Genomic DNA, 18,619 nt, shown 5'->3' with positions numbered 1-18,619 from the left:
TCTTAACTTAAGAAACTTCTTATTTCAGTCTCCTGGACAAAACCATGTTACAATGCAAGGGGTGAAAATTAGTTTTCTGTTTTGCACATAAGTTAAATACTGACTGTTTTTTCATGTAGCACACAAATACTTGGTAGCTTACTTGTACACTGAGATTTAAAGTTGATATTTGTGTGCTACATAAAAAAACAGTCAGTATTTAACTTATGTGCAAAACAGAAAACTAATTTTCACCCCTTGCATTGTAACATGGTTTTGTCCAGGAGACTGAAATAAGAAGTTTCTTAAGTTAAGATTTTTAATGAATCAGGCCCTAGGTCTTTTGTACCTAGATGAAAAGTAGCTTTATGGTTTTGAAGGTGGAAAGTATACAGAAACAGCTCTTTGGAGTTTTCATAAATAGCCCCAAACTGTTTCTGACATTGACCTGTTTGAATTGTGACCGCTGTCATCAAATATGATTAATTGTATGCAAATATGTTGAGAAGCAATATGCAAATACTCAATAAATAGTGGCCATATTGTATGCTGGCCTCTAAACTATATTTCTGTTTATTATACTGTGTTTGACAAACCAAACATATTTCATGTTCAGGCTGCTGGCTAAAATATCAGGTTTGTCTTAGAAGGTTTCCAAAAGTTTGGTTGTAAAAATTGCACAACATAACCAGTGGTTTACTCTTTAATTGTACATAATACGTGGTTACCATCAATTATTGTCTCAATTGCTGAAACAGTATAATTAAAGCTTGTACATAACATATACAGTTCATGAAGTTATTGTTTATATTGAGCATCGGTACAAATGGCTAGATTTCGGTGAAACAATTTGTCTGATTCTGAAATTAAACAGAAATTCAGAGATTTCCTGTTGGCAAATTGAACCAAATTTAACTAAAAAAAAAGAACACTCATCAGACCAATCACAATGTATGTAATGTAAAGAAGTCAATCAGCAATCTCCAGCAATCTCCCAGAGGACAGGTCTTAAAAATTGTCAAGTAGGAAATATAGTAGACCGATTTTGGACCATCCACATTATGATGTTTTGCAGCATTCAAATTACAATTCACAGTGAAAATAGTTTGTAAATTGCCCTGAAATTAGCCCAAAATATTATCCTGATTTAATCGGATTGGAGCTTTCCCAATTAGATACAACCACCAATACACTTAACATTGATAAGCAGCTTAAATGAAAGACTTATCTAAATAACTGGTTAGGGATATTATTGGATACGATTTTCGATTTGCAGATGTACATCCTCTGTAGCTTTTATTTTGAGTACAAAGATGTTTTGATGGAAGAAAAATGTAATTTTAGACATCTCCTCCTGGATTACAGTATGTACAGGGATATATTACACATACCCTCGATATAAAAAAAGATAAGGTACATGAACAGTGATGTCAGCTCTGCAAATACTTATAGGCAGTGCTTTTTGTCATAGAACTCACCGGAACTGAGTTTCGGCACCTTTTTTGGACGGATTTTCCAGGTTTTAAAAGTAACTTTTGAACATTTGATGTTTGGTCCACGTGGATTTGAATCGCCCTGTCGAGCGTAGCAGGTCGGTGGCAAAATCATTAAAACGGTGCATGTGGGCTGCTTGTGTGTCGAGTCCGATGCATGTGTATATCGTCCGCGCTGGTTGTGATGGCACTGCTCGGCTTGTGATTGGCCGCGTGCTTACTGCGCAGCGGCGTCCGTTATGTTTCGTTATACAACTGACGTGTGGGTGTGGGTACAGTGATTGACTACGTGATGTGAGTTCCGGCACCTTTTGTCTTACAAAAAAGCACCGCTTATAGGTATGACCACTGTGGCAGAGTTTCCTTCTGTAGATTGCTAAGAAGAAAAAAAAAAAAAAGCTGCTGAGGCACCTACAGTCTCATGGATTGCAAAATCCAAACACATTGTTCTTGTTGTCTCCAGTGGCAATACATATATTTATACACCAGGAACTGAGAACTATATGGAACATTTGTTTCTTCCCTGTTCTCATAATGGAAAATAAGTCTCCGAGCGTATTTAGTGCTAAAGAAACCTCAAAACTTTTTATTAGATATTTTTGAATGTCAAATGCTACTGTACGTTTTCCTTGGTCTTAAAAATAGTTCTTAAAATATGTATTTGTATTTATAGCATTTCAATGTGTGTGCAGGAGTTAAAAAAAAGAATGATCAGAAAGCAGGAGAAGATGATAGATATTTCTATCATGTATCTAATTGGTGCAATGTATGTGCAGAGACCCATCCTATGAACGTTCCATTCACTGCTACTCATGTACCACGGGAAGCTGATATTAAGGGAATCACATTCATAATGCTCTTATGTCAGTCAGAAGAGTCTTCGGAAGGGTCTATAAATTCAGTAATTTCATTCTCCACCTACAATCCAATTTCTAGACTTTTCTTCCAACATTCTTATTACTGACCACTATAAATGATGGGAAATGAAAAATGTCCAAGCTAGCACTCTCCTCATACATCACCTCTGTTTACCTATGATCATCATCGTATCCTTATCCTTCTTTCCCCCTTCCTCCCTTTTCCTTACCCTTCTCCACGCAGAAAAAAAAAAAAAGAACTTTATCTTTATTTAAATGTTTCCTTTTTATAGCATTGTAACAGTTACAGGTTTTATTATATTTATGGATACTCATTGTTGCACTTTTTTCACATATTGATATATATGTATGTTATTAATACTGCTATAATGATTAAAGAGAATTTAAAGAAGGGGTGAATGAATGGGCGATGAAGTTCTGGTTACTATAACTTATAAGATATTGCATCATCATCATCATCATTTATTTATATAGCACCACTAATTCCGCAGCGCTGTACAGAGAACTCACTCACATCAGTCCCTGGCCCATTGGGACTTACAGCCTAAATTCCCTAACATACACACACACACACACAGACTAGGGCCAATTTGTTAGCAGCCAATTGACCTACTAGTATGTTTGGGATTTTTTTGGAGTGTGGGAGGAAACTGGAGCACCCGGAGTAAACCCACGCAAACACGGGGAGAACATACAAAATCCTTACAGATAAGGCCATGGTCGGGAATTGAACTTATGACCCCAGTGTTGTAAGGCAGAAGTACTAACCACTATGCCACCGTGCTGCAGTATAGACTAAACATTATATAACTATTTTCCAAGACAATTGTTTTCAGTAATACCATATGTCATCACTATCCCAGCAATACCACAGTATGTTCCAGTAATATTACAGAAACCATTAGTATCCCACAAATATTTAGATTAATATAAGCATACCTGCCTACTTTCCCGGAATTCCCGGGAGGCTCCCGAATTTCGGGGAGTCCTCACAGACTCCCGGAAGAGTAGGCAAAACTTCCGAAATTTGGCAAAATTCACGGCAATGAATGGAGGGGACGGGTTTTAATAGCATTATTAAGCTCTGCCCCCTCCATTTAGTGAATTTCGTCTTTTTATAGGGGGGGTGGGGCTATGGTGACACAAAATTTCACCACGCCCTCCTCCTACCCCTACCCCATGTCACATGACTTCTCCCCCAGGTGATCCAAAATCTTAAAAGTGGGCATGTATCAATATAAGCAGTATTAGGCCACTTGTTGACCAACAAAGCACTGTGCCCCAGTAGTCAAAAAGGTTAAATTTGAAGACATTGTGAGCTATAGATGGGAGTTCTTTTGCCATCTGTACTTTGTGTGTATGATGGTGGTGTCTGCATCTGAATTATATAAGTATTGCAAAGACCTCCTATGTCTGTGAGTTGTTTATAATAAAGACATTATTTAATAAAGACTTACTTCCACCCTGAATGTCATTACACAAGCACACCTCCCTCCGAACATTTAAAATGGTAAAAAGGTCACAATGGGACATTTTATATAATAATATAAACATAATCATTTGTCGGAGTCAAACATCAGAATATGACTGGACATCATCATGGGAAATGATGTATGTATAATGTGTGATGAGCTATTAATGACCAGCATAGACTGATAAATGACAAGCAATAATGGTGAGTTTGGGACTATTCATTAGGCACTCTCAAGAAATCAGAATGATGAGTGATGTATGCAGCTGTGTATCCTACCACATAATACTTTACACGTCAGTTTAATTTGTAATTTAGTGTATGTCCCAAAATACAGCACTAGTGATTGCTTATATTTCTACCATATATAATGCATTTTCAATCCTTTATACTGCAGCTGACTGTTCCATTTGCATCCTTTGTGCAATCCCAAAGGTATTGGGTGGATTCCGCTAAATTCAAATTAGGTGATCAAATGCACCTAACATTTACTTACGTGGAAAAAAAGAGATTTTATTTTGCTGTAATTATTTAAATGAGCCAGCAGTGGGGGGAAATGTATTTAGAGTGACATTCCCTGTTTTACGGACAGGCACACAGCCTTTACCTCCCTGCAAAAGGACTTGAATTGAATAACTTGGCGGAGAATTTGTTTGTGCAAATCGGAGAGGAGGCAAACATATTTTGTGGCTCTGATATGAGCCTTATTGGTGGACTACACTGGTAGACCCTCATGTAATCTTTTTTTATTTTTATTTGTTTTGGTTTTTTTACCTCCATACCAAATACTTGGACCTTTCCTATTTGGCAAAATATATGTGAAGCTTTATTTTAAGAGGCCATTTATATATTAACATTTATTTATGTAGCTCCAGCATACTTCATAGCGCTCTACAATTGGAAACAAACTTTGTAATAAAACAAGTTCGGATATTATCAAACAGTCAAGAGATAAGACAGCCCTGCTCGCAAACTTACAATCTATAAAGAATAGGAGTTTAATACATAAGGTTAAACTCTACACATGGTCTATTGGTCCAACCATGCTGCAATGGGAACAAAAAAGTGTTTTTGAGGGGTTATATAATCTTGTCACACAGCAATGTTTGTTTGGGGGTTTGTAGGTTGTTAGAGTTTAGAAAGAGAATAAATGTAAGTTTTGTGTGAACTGTGTACAGACGTATGATGACACATGAATCTTTGGAATCTAGATCAAAGTTTTGTTGTAATAGTGATTAGTGAGGGTGAGTTGTGAGATATTATAAGACAAGTGAAGCTAAGTTTTATTTATAATGACTGTGTACGTTAGTACATGTATTTTATATTGGACTCTGTGAGTACAAGCATCCCATGTAGAGACCAGCAGAGTAGAGCAGGAGGAACTAAAACATTTTCTACAAGAACATTTTAGTTCCTCCTAAGCCATGAACTTGATGAGTAGAGTTCATTGTCAAGTAGTCAACAGATACAGATGTCAGGTAAGTAACATTCAGTTTTTGAATGATTGAACTTTGCAAGAGGACCTCCACAGTGAAGTAACAGACAGACATCATGTAATACGTGGTAACACAGATGGCAAAGGGTCTGGAGAGAATATAAACATTGTAATGTTGTCCACATAGGTGATACTGAAACCCAGAGGATCTTATACATTTTCCAAGAAAAGGGATATAGAGTAGATCAGAAGGTCAACGACTAAGCTTTTTGGTAGTTCATCTGATAGAAGAAGGGGAGATGAAGTGGATCCAGAAAACCAAGACTGAATTAGCAATTTCATAATCTAATATGAGAACCAGGACCGGACAGTGTCCTGAAGACCTAGGGAATGCAGCATGTGTATGAGAAGTGAGTTGTTGACTGTTCCAAATGCAGCAGAGAAGACAAGGGCAATTAGAAGCGAGCAGTGACCTTTAGATGTAATAGTGATCACATCTGTCACGAACAGCACTCACCTGAGTCTGCGTGACACTTATGTGACACAGGGTCAACCACAAAGACAACCACCTGGTCTGTCTAAAATTATTAAATACTTCCCTATCTATGCCACACACTAGCTTTGCGATACTAATTACCACCACCAAGGTTTGTTCGGATAAGAGCTGACACTCTTATTTAGGAAGCCTTCGGTTCTCCCTAGCATTAATCCAACACAATTTACTTTAATCAGAGTTCACTTAAACCACAAGGTTTGCACAGTTTCAATTAGGTAGCGTCTGGACCAAACTGTCGCGTGAATTCATAAGAACACAGAGACTAGAACTTATTAAGTGTAATTTAATATGGAGGATACATCCACAATGCTTAAGATAAAAAGATAATAAAATGACATACAAATATAGTGCAATTGTTTCTTATAAAATAAAAAGGATAAAACACAGAATTGATACCTCACTTAGAATCAAGTTTGTGGTGCCGGGAGGAGCAGAACAAATGGGACTTCTTCAATTAAATGACTCCCTCAGAAGAACCCGGAGTTACATTTTCACTACAGTTTTAAAACCAAGCTACAGAGCCCACAGCCCCCCTTCCTGGGAGGTCAGAACCAACAGGTCTCAAGAATGCAAATTAGGGTTTTATGATTATGCTGTAGAGACAAGTTTCTGTCACTCTATCCTAACTTCTCACCCATAGGCCTTACAAACCTGATTTTACCTCCACACAGCAGGTCATAAGTTTCCCTTCATCTGCATACCACACATGCCTCTGGTAGGTATGATATTGGAGAAAATGATATGATATTTTCCTGTGACCCTATTCAGCTTGAATCTGTCATTCCCATACAACTCTGTCTCTGCAGTCTGCATGTCTGGGGCCTCCCAAACAGGTGTTAGATTTCATTGTCTTGCAAGAGATATCCTCAAAGGCTCAAAGGCTTTCACATTTGCGTCCTGCCATAAATGGTATAAGGTGCTACTCTTATCTACCAGCCCCCCTGGGCAGTTTAACATACACACAACCCATTGATCTAACAGCTTCTAAGAGAACCATGTCACACTATTTCTAGGAAGTAATTCACAAACATATATTTGCAGATTTATGCCTAAAAATTAGCTTGCACATGACAACATCCTTGACCACCATTGTCAGTGCAGTTTTTGTGGAGTTTAGGGAAAATAAACGCTTACTGAAGATGGTCCAATAAGTTGTTTAAGGAAAGGAAGCATGTGAGGCACATGAGAGCAAGTCTCTTGAGACGCTTGGAGTGGCATGGAAGTTAAGTGATGGGATGGTAATTTGAGACAGAATTTGGGTATGAACTAGTCTTTGCCAGAATAGGAGTAATGGCAGCATGCTTGAATAATAATGGAAACATACCAGTGGAGAGATTTTAAATATTAAGGCTATGATGAGTACAGGAGACAGTGATTGACCAATTTGTCTTTCACTGATCAAGTGAAAAGCTGGTATAGTAGGAGGAGAAGAAGAGGGTAGAGACTTCTGGCCTGAAGTTTTCTCCTAGACAAATCAGGCCCTTCATCTTCATTTGTAGGATTATATGATGAGACTGTGCATGCAGGAAAGGAATTGAGCAGTTTGCTGCTTTGAGGACAGGGCACCATTTCATTTCCGTACAATTTCTAGGAAGGGGACACTTCCTAAAATCCATGTTGTCTATCCCAAACAACAACAAGTTAAGCAGGTATTTGTTTAGGTTGGATCTAATTCCCTATGTGCTGTATTTGTGATATCGCTTTGGAACCGTTGCACTGAGAGGAGTTGAGCATCATCCGCAATTTCACATTTCTATTCATAGTGAGTTGTCGCTGGATTCTGTATTGGTTTTTTATCTAGCATCAAACGTCTAGGGTTTTAAGTTGTGATTTACAGGATCAAAAAATGCAGAGGTGCGGGTTAGAATAAAAGTTTTGCTTTTAAGACTGAAATCATGTTTCTGTAAAGAGAAAATATTGTCTATACTGGAACTCAGTAGATAAAGCATATGAATAGATATGTTCTCAGTGTGACTTTTAGGAAAAATGAGCAAAATATCTTCCTTTCTAAAGAACTGCAGCAATATTTGCCAGTCACAATTATATAATCCCTTTATGTATTTAGTTTTTCAGATTAAATATACAGTCCACCCTTGCTACGCTCATTCAGTTTCATGTAATAGAAATGTTCAATAGTAATTCAAGTGTCAGGTCAGTAGTCCACCTGTATGTTTTCTTTCAAATGTCCCTAGTAGTCCGTCGAAGCAGGAATGACGCAGACATGATGTGGACCAGGCAGCAGCATAGTCAATCCAATGGCAGCAGCATAGTCAATTGGCTACAAAACACCTAATACAATTTAGAGGCAGTGTGCAGCCCCTCTTTTTACATAGGGGAAGTACAGGGCACATGCAGGCCCCGTCCTGACTACACCTTTACTCCTCCTCCTATAGGAATGTGGTGGATAAGCAGTTCTCTCTCCCCTCGTTTCTTTCATTGCTGCTTACTCTGTGACTTGCCTAAATACTTCCTGCTCACTTTGCCCCACCCTCCCAGATGTCACAAAAGATTAACTTAAAACTCGTACTCACCTGCCAGCTCGCGGCTGATTGGTAGTCTCTCGCTCCACCTTCTTTGGCAGCTGTGCTAACCAGATTATGGAATGTGTATTGCATGGAATACATGATGGCTATTGTCAACAATTGGAAACCCTGAACTATTTACAACAATATGTGCCTCCCATCTCACACTTAGCAATGATACTTAACTTCAGTAAGTTTTCTGCCATGTTTTCTTGAAAATCCATGTTGTTATGACATTTTCTATTGCTGCAATAAGTGGCAACAGAAAACCACCTTATTGCTACGTATTCTACATATTCGTAAATAGACCTGCCTCTGTGGCAACTTAGCCAGGGAAGTGATGCAACAAGTGTCATGCACACTCACACACTCACATTCCTCTGTGTTTACAAGCACAACCGGAAATAATTCTTCTCATCAAAGAACAAAAAGGGTACAAGAATACTGGGTGTGAAGATTCTGGGTTCTCTTGTCCAATTCTACCCACTTCGCTCTGGCTGGCCACCCACGGGTGGGTGTTCAGGGAAAACTACCCAGTACCTTCTAAGGTTCTTATTAGTCACTCTGGCAAATGCAGTTAGAAAGGTACACCAGTACATTTATTGTAATAAAAACAACACTAGAATATTATGTACACACAATAAATAAATGTCAGGCAAGTTTACCACATCATCTGTCCCTTACCCCACTAGCTTAAGCAGCTACAGTCACCTGCATGTCCTGACTTAAAGACCCATCTTCTTTTAGCTGCAGCTGTAGTCCATTGGTAGAGAACGAAAACTCAAAACCAACTACACTGCACCTTCTATCAATCAAATCCCAGTTGAATCTTCCCCCCCCCTGGAGTGGCTCCTTATAGCTAGGAAATATATATACTTCCACAGAACCTCCCCTGCCAGCTTGTAGACCAAACGTCTGGAGTAGTCTTGTGAGAACAATGGATACTAATTAGCCTCCCCCATACCAGTATCTTGCAACCTGATCCCTACCCATAACCCCTCCTGGCTTCACTTTAAGGACAATGAATAACAATCTCACTGCCACATCAACAATATACAATAACCAATATACATATTTATAATGAGCTACAATGTCCCCTTATCCACATGTAATAAGACACTGCAGTTGTAATCTGTTGAGCTGGGGAACAAAAGCAAGGGCTATAAAAAGTGCTTGCTATAATCCACAGTATGTGAAAAATGAGGGACAGGCTGGTTAGAGTGATATTAATACCTCGTTTCACCACACTGGGGATGATTTAAAATAGTTAAAGCAAAAAACAGTTTTGCACCTGCCAAAGAAGTTTAAAAGACACCAAACATTTTACTAAGTATTGATGAAGTCTGAGAACATGGAGTGAAAGTTAGAAAAACAGTGAATCTTATTAATACTTGTACTAACAATCATTTCTCTCTGGGCCATTAACTCCATAGACTAGCCTATATTAACATACTGTAGGTGTCTTGACACATTTTATTATAATATGTGTCCAATCTGGACTCCTATAACTTCTCCTTGAAGCACTCCCCAAAATGCTGACTGGCACAAGACAAACAAATCGAGTGTCAAGCACCTTGAGGGAGCATGACATAGGTGATAAAATGTGCCTTATTTATGCTCTTTTTAGTTTTATTTTATGGAATGGTGTCCGTACAGCATACACATTGTATCTCTTACAGTTACTTATAGTCCTCAGAAGAGCTTCTTATAATAATGATAGGAATAAACAGAGCTGGGAATCTATCCAGCTCTATGACACCAAAATAACAGAGGCAAATCAAGAACTCTAGAAAGTACAGCCAAACAACATACATATAGAAACCACCAACCTCATCTCACTTATTTAAAAAGCATAGAATTTCTTATCTGAATAAACTGAAATCTTCAGAAGAATTCTGCATAAGCAGAGTATTTGTCAATGGCTTTTCGTCACAGTGTAATCTAATTTCATGTCACTAGTGTTATGTTAGTAGTGTTGTAAAAAGGGAGAACACTTTTGGTGGTAAGGGGGCAATTTTTATTTGTCATTTCTCTATTCCTCACTGTATAATCAATGAGTGAGATGAGAGGAAGAATTATGATGAATTTCACATGTAAAATATTTCTCTGAAATGGTGCATGATTTAAAGCGACAGTAATTCACAACTGAATAAAAATACACACACACACACACACACACACACACACTCTATATGAACAAAAGTATTTGGCTACACCTGTTAAATATTAAATCGAGGTGTTTCATTCAGACCTGTTGCCGGAGGTGTATAAAATCAAGCACCTAGCCATGCAGTCTCCAGTTGCACACATTTGTGGTACAAAATGGGTCATTCTGAAGATCTCAGTGACTTCCTATCACAGTGGTACTGTGATAGGATGTCACCTTTGCAATAAGACGGTTCATGAAATTTCATCCCTGCTGGATATTCCACGGTCAGTGATATTATTAGAAAGTGGAAGCGTTTAGAAACAACAGCAAATCAGCTATGAAGCTGAAGACCATGTAAAATCACAGAAAGGGTTCAACGACTGATAAGGCATAAAAGTCGCCAAAGCTCTGCTGAATCCATAGCTGAAGAGTTTCGAACTTTCACTGGCATTAATGTAAACAGAAAAACTGTAGGTAGGCAATGTTAGATAAATTTTTAGACAAATACACAGACAATACTGTGTGCACTAATGTTAGGTGTACGCAGTTCTGCCTTCACGGGCAGTACAGTGTGAAGCGGGACATACCTCCCAACTGTCCTTATAGTCAGACCAAATCCTGACTAAGCGAGACAGTCCCCCAACCTCAGGACTGTCGCAACAGATTCAGGACAGTTGGCAGACAGTCCTGCTCTCTCTTACCTGCTCTTGTCACTTTCTGCTGGATTCTTTAGTTGCTGCTTGTCTGGATCCTGGAGTGTTGGGGTTCCTATTTTGAAAAAAATGAGTACATGTACTTTAGAAAACTCCAACCAGCCCCAGCATTAAATCAATAGCACCCATAATTATTAATGAGGACCCAACATTAAATTAATAGTACTCCCATTTAATAAATATAGTTAATTCCATCCCTCCAAACAGACCCAGCAATAATCTAATAGCATTTACGTATATCACATATAACCATTTCCCACAACCATCCCCAGCATTAAATAATTCATATTTAATACATAGTCCTCTAAGCTCAGCCACCCATTATATTAATAGCCCCAACCACAGAGGTTCCTGGCAGTGGTGAGTGCAGATGGGCTAGCGCCCGATCAGGACCGTATTATAGTTAGAGTGACTGCACAGACTGATAGATTCCTATTGGTTCATGCTTTCCCATGCTCATGGGCTGTGTGTGCAACACCTGTTTTTGCTGTTGCTGCTCGCACTGCCTGTGAGGATCAGCACAATCACTTAAGCTGCACACTCAGCACCCAGTTTTCTAGCCTTCCCTGGCAGCCCAGCGGTGGTGATTAGTTTGGGGTGGATGGGGCTTTGGACCCAGCTGTGGCCCCATCAGAGCCAGATTGTGAATGGAGTAAAGGATTATGTGGGCCAATAACTTCCTATTGGTCCGTATAGTCACACACTCCTAGGCTGAGCACACAGCACTTACTTTGGCAGAGGCTGCGTATGCAGCTTGTGGGGGCCATAAGAAGCAGCCACACTGCTAAAATTTTAGCGCAAAGAATCAAGTTGTGTTTTGTTAATACTCGGATTCTCTGATCTGTCGGACTTCCACGTATCCGAACCACTCATCTCTAATATCAACGTCTGTATATTACTGTGCTGATCAATGTACTGTACTGTTCTGCAACAGGTTGTATCTTACTAAGGAGGTGCTTCTCTGAATACCTGTCGGTCGCTACCTGCGAGTTGAGTCAGTCTTGCTCTGTATAAATGCCTTGATTTAAGAACAGGAGCAGCGTCAGTGATGTCACCTGAGCTCAAAAGACTGCAAATTTTTCAAACTGCATCAGATCCCATTAAGAAACTGTGCAGATGCGATGGAGGGGCTTCTGTCAGCCTAGGGGCTAGATTTACTAAGCTGCGGATTTGAAAAATGGGGATGTTGCCTATAGCAACCAATCAGATTCTAGCTGTCATTTTGTAGAAGGTACTAAATAAATAAAAGCTAGAATCTGATTGGTTGCTATAGGCAACATTCCCACTTTTTCAAACCCGCAGCTTACTAAATCTAGCCCTACGAGTTTTAACTGAGCTCCAGTGAAATGTTTGGTTAATGCTGAGCAATCCATTTTATCTTCATGGCTCATATCTGAAATTGTATATTTTTGGGTTACAGTTCATTTATTAATTTAGTTTTCCCAAAGTTAATTTCAAGCTTTGTTCTTATTTCTTCTATATGCTCAGACAGTTTCTAACTGAGTCTTAGACCATTCTGTAGAAACCAATCTCTTATCTTGTTATGTTAAAGACGTGCATACCTTGTGTCTCTCTAACTTTCTTTCTACCATTCAACTGTCCTAATTGCTTGTTTAAAGAATTATATAGTCCATTTATTTTGGATCCCTATGACAACGATTTAATGAGCAACTATAAAGATTTTAAAGAGAAAAGCCAAGTAAGAAGCAGAATCCGTTTTAGTTGTTTTGTGCCAGATGTGCTAGCAGTACATTACACAATAACAATGTATTGCAGGCAATTTTGGCACCGATGATGTTATTAACTGTGGAAAATGCTATAATCTAAAGGACAAAACCATTAATCAAAGAAGTGAAGCACTGAAGAGCCATAGATGTGTTTAAAAAAGTAATAAAAACGAAAAGAAATCACTGATTAATAAAAGCATAAGAAATAGAACACGTGTAATGTAGAAACTAGGGGTGAAAGAATAGTTGGCGAGAGACAAGTACAAGGAACATTCTAAACGGCTTAAGAGGGTTTCGCCTGAATTATTAGTGTAGGACAGATCTTCCTAAATATGCTTGCCTGCCTCTATTTGAACTGAAGGGGTCCCTGGATTCTCACTCCTGCCACAACCAGCAACTGGCTCTTCTACTAGGCTAACAGGAGGGATAAATAAGCTACAGGCATTAAAAGACTGTTGACGGAGATGATTGGACGACCAGGTCTACCAATGAACCATTCCGTGTCAAGAGATAATTTTCTGGCGCTGGAGGGGGCAAACATTTTCCGAGCCACACAGTAAAGCTGGGTAAACACTAATGCAATCTACAGATGTGATTTCTGTAATCTACTAAGCACATGCAATCTACTACAGATGTGATTTCTGTAACATTTTACCAACGACTGAAAGTCCCGATGAGTATGTAGATTCAGGTATATGCAATTTACTTTTGTGCTCTTCATCCCTCACAACCATCTGTTGGAAAGATTGTGACACTGTATACACTCTACAGATGTATAAATGTAGAAGTGTGTACGCTCTCACGACCAGCAGTCTGCGCTGCGGGTCGTCAGTGCGTACACACTTCTACATTTGCCTGGCATCATTCCATCGTTGAGTGTGATTTTTAGGAAATTTTTTACAACCAAATCAACAGATGCAATGTGCTGTGTGGTGTGATAAAACATGATGGTGGGAGCATACACCCTCTAGCAATGGCTGACCTGATCTTCATGATTTCATTAGTGTGTATCCAGTTTTACTGAGAATACTATTGCCATGGTTCTATCGTTAGGGGAAATAAATTGCGGCAAAGACGTTTTAATTTAGTTTTTTAATTTAAATTTTGACAAATGAACCTGAATATTGTAACAATATGTTGTACCTTATTTCATATAAGGGTTGGTTTGGCACCACAGTTTCCTGCATTAGTTTAACAGGATCCTTATAACACTCTTCTGCGCTACTGGGTAACCCACCGTCTACCTCAGTCAGTCTATGGGGCATATTCAATTACGATTCGTGGCCACACGGGTCCCGGTACCGCAACATTGTGGAAATCCTCGATATTGCGCTAACCTAATGACGCTTTATATGCACAGCCACGAATTGTAATTGAATACCCCCCTATGGCTTCCTGCACTGCACATCCTAACACTGCCCGTTACATGCAGCCCAGTCCATACCAACACAATCACACAAGTGAACACGTCCTTGCCTCCCAGGAAATCACCACACAACACATATTCTGTTGCTATGACCATTCCATTGTTCTGTTAGGCTACATATTGTTCTATACCTTCCATTTCCAAACTGAAGACATTCCAGATGAGCAGAAAATTAATATGAACAATAAGTCCGTGTACGACTGGTGTGAATTATATTCACTTTTTAAAATTTGTAATGCTAGTGAGATGCATGTAAGTGGTTTTTACACCAGATACCATTATGTTTAGTGTCACTGTATCCACCACTAACGTCACATTGCTTTCAGTTTGCATTACGGTTTTCACAATGCATCTTCTATCAACTTTTAAGGCACTATGTTAGCCTGCAATGAGCACCACGTGAGCTCCAAAGTCTAGTAACTAATGCTAATAATGTTACACGTGTCAAATGAGTTTCCATTTGACATGCATTTTCGTTCATGTATTTGCCAACATTAAAAAACGCTAACAAAACACTGGGGAGTACCTAACCTTAGGTGCTCAGATCCTAGTCAAACACATTAATAATATAATGTTTAAAAATGTATGATTACAGAAGGTGTAGGAGTACAATTTCATGTAGCCAAAGTAATTTCAGAAAATGTGACTCACCAGTGAAAAGGGAGAGAAAGAAAATCTGTAAAATCTTAGTTCTATAATGATAGACAGTTATGAAAACTGAGTACCGGAAAATGTATTCTAAACAAGGTGTTGCCCATGGCAACCAATCCCATACTATCATTTTTCTAATACGGTTTAGAAAATGAAAGCAAATCCCTGAATGTTTCCTATAGGCAACACCAGGTACCTGTAGAACAGTTTTCAATCTATTTTTCCCAAAGCATTTTGTACTATGCTGTATTTTTATGCTTTTGTACATAGAGTATAGACTAAACACATTAGTTTGTTGGGTCTCAACAAATTCTACTTTATATGGCAAGTTAACCAAGTTATTTGTATTACTAATTACAATATAATATATTTATAAGAACGGACTATTCCTTCTTCTCTATTATGGTGATTGCATCTATTATTCACTAATTGCAACAGTGGACTTTGTAGGCCTTTCAAAAAATATACACAGTCATAATTAATTCATTTTTCTACTAATGAAAACCAGTCCAAAATAATATATTTTTGTTCTTTAAATAAAGTGTATATATTAGGAACTGGAATAATTCACTGGCCATAATTATTGCTACTAAAGCACCAAGATTTGTAACTGTATGGTATTATTTCTCAAGTTGAGGTTTTTGGCATCTTGGTTTATATTTTGTCACAGTTTGTAACCATTTGTTTATATTTTAATGTTGTCTGTAGTGTACAGTAAACATATTTAGTAAAATCATACAAAATACAGAAATTGTGGGACTAAAATCCGGATCCAGCCCTTCCTTTCTCAGGATATCGCCAAAACCATTACCCACGCACTCATCATTTCCCGTCTTGATTATTGTAATCTTCTTCTCACCGGCCTCAGCTGCTCCCACCTCGCCCCCCTTCGTTCTATACTCAACGCGGCTACGTGACTTTTCTTCCTTTAACACCGCTCTTTCTCTGTCTCTCCTCTCTGTCTTGTCTTTCCCCTACAGAATCCTGTTCAAACTCCTCCCGCTCACCTACATGGCCCTCTCCCACTCCACTGCCCCATATACCTCCAAACTTCTCTCCTTTCACACTCCTGCCTGTTCCCTGCGACTGGCCAATGACTGTCGCCTCTCCTCCACTCTGACCACATCATCCCATGCCAGAATTCAAGATTTCTCCTGGGCTGCTCTTTCCACTGGAACGACCTCCATCGCTCTATCCAACTTTCTCAGCCTGTGCACCTTCAAACGGGCACTTAAAACTAATCTGTTCCTCAAAGCCTACCAACAATCCGCCTAACCATCTCTCTATGCTTGTTCTCCTCAACTCCCTCTTCCCCTGTCTCTGTTCGCACTCCTCCTACGCCTGATCCCCTCTACTGACTCCCTTGTGTGTCTGCTGTCTGTTCCCTTGTGTGTCTATCTTCTTCCCTCCTGTCTCAATACTTATTACTTCTGCTCCAGCCTCACTGATTCTGGTCTTGCTTGGAGCCTTTGGAGTCTTGGTAGTGCTTGTTTATTGTTCTGTGCTGTTTACCCTGTAAGGTCTATTGTTTGTTTGTAATATGTGCAGCGCTGCGGAAACCATGTGGCGCCTTATAACTAAAGGTTAATAATAATAACAAGGAGGAATTTGTGGCTTTACTGGTATTGATGATTGAATATGTTAAATACCTATATAAATCAATTAAAAATTATTAAACAAATTAAGTACATTTAAAAAAAATAAATCTGTAATCAGTCACTCAGTGCACTCATATTACACGATTAACATACTAGTACTATCCTTGTTTCTTATCACTCTAGATTCACACGGACTCTCCTAATAATATTTTTATGCTACAGAATAAATTCCAGTAAAATACTGATCCCGCTTTACACAGGCAGTGGGCACCAAGCACTTCCCGTTAGGTCTGTGCATAGTGTGAAAACAAATGTGACAAAAATGTAAATAGTGGCTCAGATCTCATTGTTCAACAGCTTTGGCCTCAGCGATTAAAACAAAAAGATATAATGTTTCAAGGCACTTTATAGTTTACTATGGTTTCACCTGTTGCATGTTTTGATGCTACAGGTTCTTAATTTGAAATAGATTGGCGTAAGAGTTTTTGGCACAGATTCACAAAGTATTGAGTACGCTCTCTGTGGAGTCTTACAGCATGGTAGAGGATCTGCCGAAAGTTAAAAAAGTATTAAAAATGAAGGTGAAAAACAAGTCAAAGATGATTATACAAATCATGGAAAGTTAGAAGACCATTGTATTGGACATCCTTTGGAGCTCAGTGCAGATCATTGAACAAAAGTGAAAAGTCATGAAACTGCAGCCAAACTACTTCTATCAAGCCGCACCAGCCCACCTAAAGGTTGGTGATAGATAAGATGTGTATGTATCAGAGAAACTACTCTGAGGCAACTGTGATTGTACGCTACTCTGAGCAGAGTCATCTCTCCTCCTGTCTTCCCCACTTTAACTCTGCTCTCCAGCTACCTAGCCCTCCTCCTCGAGGACCCTCTTCCCCCCCTGTCCCCTTTTGCTCCCTCCTCTCCCCTCTGGGAGTTTCCCTGTCATCCGTGCCCTCCCTCTTGGGCTCCGTCGTATGCGGACCTTCCCCTCTCCTCTTCCCCCCACCCTAGCTGTGCTGAGCTCACTGAGTTACTGTGCTTATTGTTTACTGTACTGTGCTGTCTTACCTCATATTGTAATTTTGTTTGTCCCTGTACGGCACTAACGACACCTAGTGGCGCCCTATAAATAAAAATTAATAATAATAATAACTGTGACATCGAATAAGCTACAGGAGCCAGAGGCTGTGATGGAAGATGATGTACAATCTCCAAGGTATTCCACAGAAAGGGACTTCATGGGAGGGTCACAAGGAAGAAGCCCTGGCTCAAAGCAAAATACCATCTAGAAGATACTGTAGAGATGTAGTAGAAAGTCTTGTGGACTAAGTAGAAAAGGAAGTTTATCTTTCAATAGACAATGATCCAAAACACACGGCAAGTAAAACACTTGTGCCACTTAAAATTAAGAAAAGTGTCCTTATATGGCCAAGTCAGAGTCCTTACTTGCTGGGTATCACTGCTCCATTAAACCTGCTCCATATTGAGTAATTTTGGAAGTGTAAAGCTAATAGTGATTTATCTAAACATTCAATTGGCTGTTATAGTTGTGCGTACAATACTATGTATTGACCAAAGGGAATGCCTTATTAAATTATGATATTTAATTTCTTTTTTTTAACTATTATCTTTCTTTTTTTTAGGGGAGGGGGACTGTATTAAAATAAATGGGTCTCTAAAACATCAAAATTGCCATTTTATACCAATACTTCCATGCTGTCAGATTCTTTGTTGAGAAAAAATGGATAGGACTGAATACTAACAAAGCTTCTCTACAATTAATAAATATATAATAATGTTTACTATGTACCTGGAATAGCAGCGAAAAAGATCCGTACAATGTTTTGTTTGTTTTTTTATTTATTTTAATTTTTGACAATTGTAGTAAAAGTTTTGTCCTACGCTATACTACAAAGATTGTGGGTGGCAAATTGAAATTTAGACTGGCAGTGTCCTACTGGGATCATAAGCGCCATGGAATACAATGCAAACAATATACACCCCATGTACACTCAAAGGGT

At 38.9% G+C, this 18,619-nt stretch overlaps 1 protein-coding gene across 2 annotated transcripts in view; it reads left to right on the top strand.

Annotated features, from left to right (window-relative positions):
* Positions 1–18,619, top strand: part of DPP6 (dipeptidyl peptidase like 6) — a 936,540-nt gene that overhangs the window by 155,246 nt on the left and 762,675 nt on the right. The window lies entirely within an intron of this gene.

The sequence above is a fragment of the Mixophyes fleayi genome, chromosome 5 (assembly GCF_038048845.1).
Source record: "Mixophyes fleayi isolate aMixFle1 chromosome 5, aMixFle1.hap1, whole genome shotgun sequence".
Classification (NCBI taxonomy): domain Eukaryota; kingdom Metazoa; phylum Chordata; class Amphibia; order Anura; family Limnodynastidae; genus Mixophyes; species Mixophyes fleayi.
This window is presented reverse-complemented; position numbering and strand designations above follow the sequence as displayed.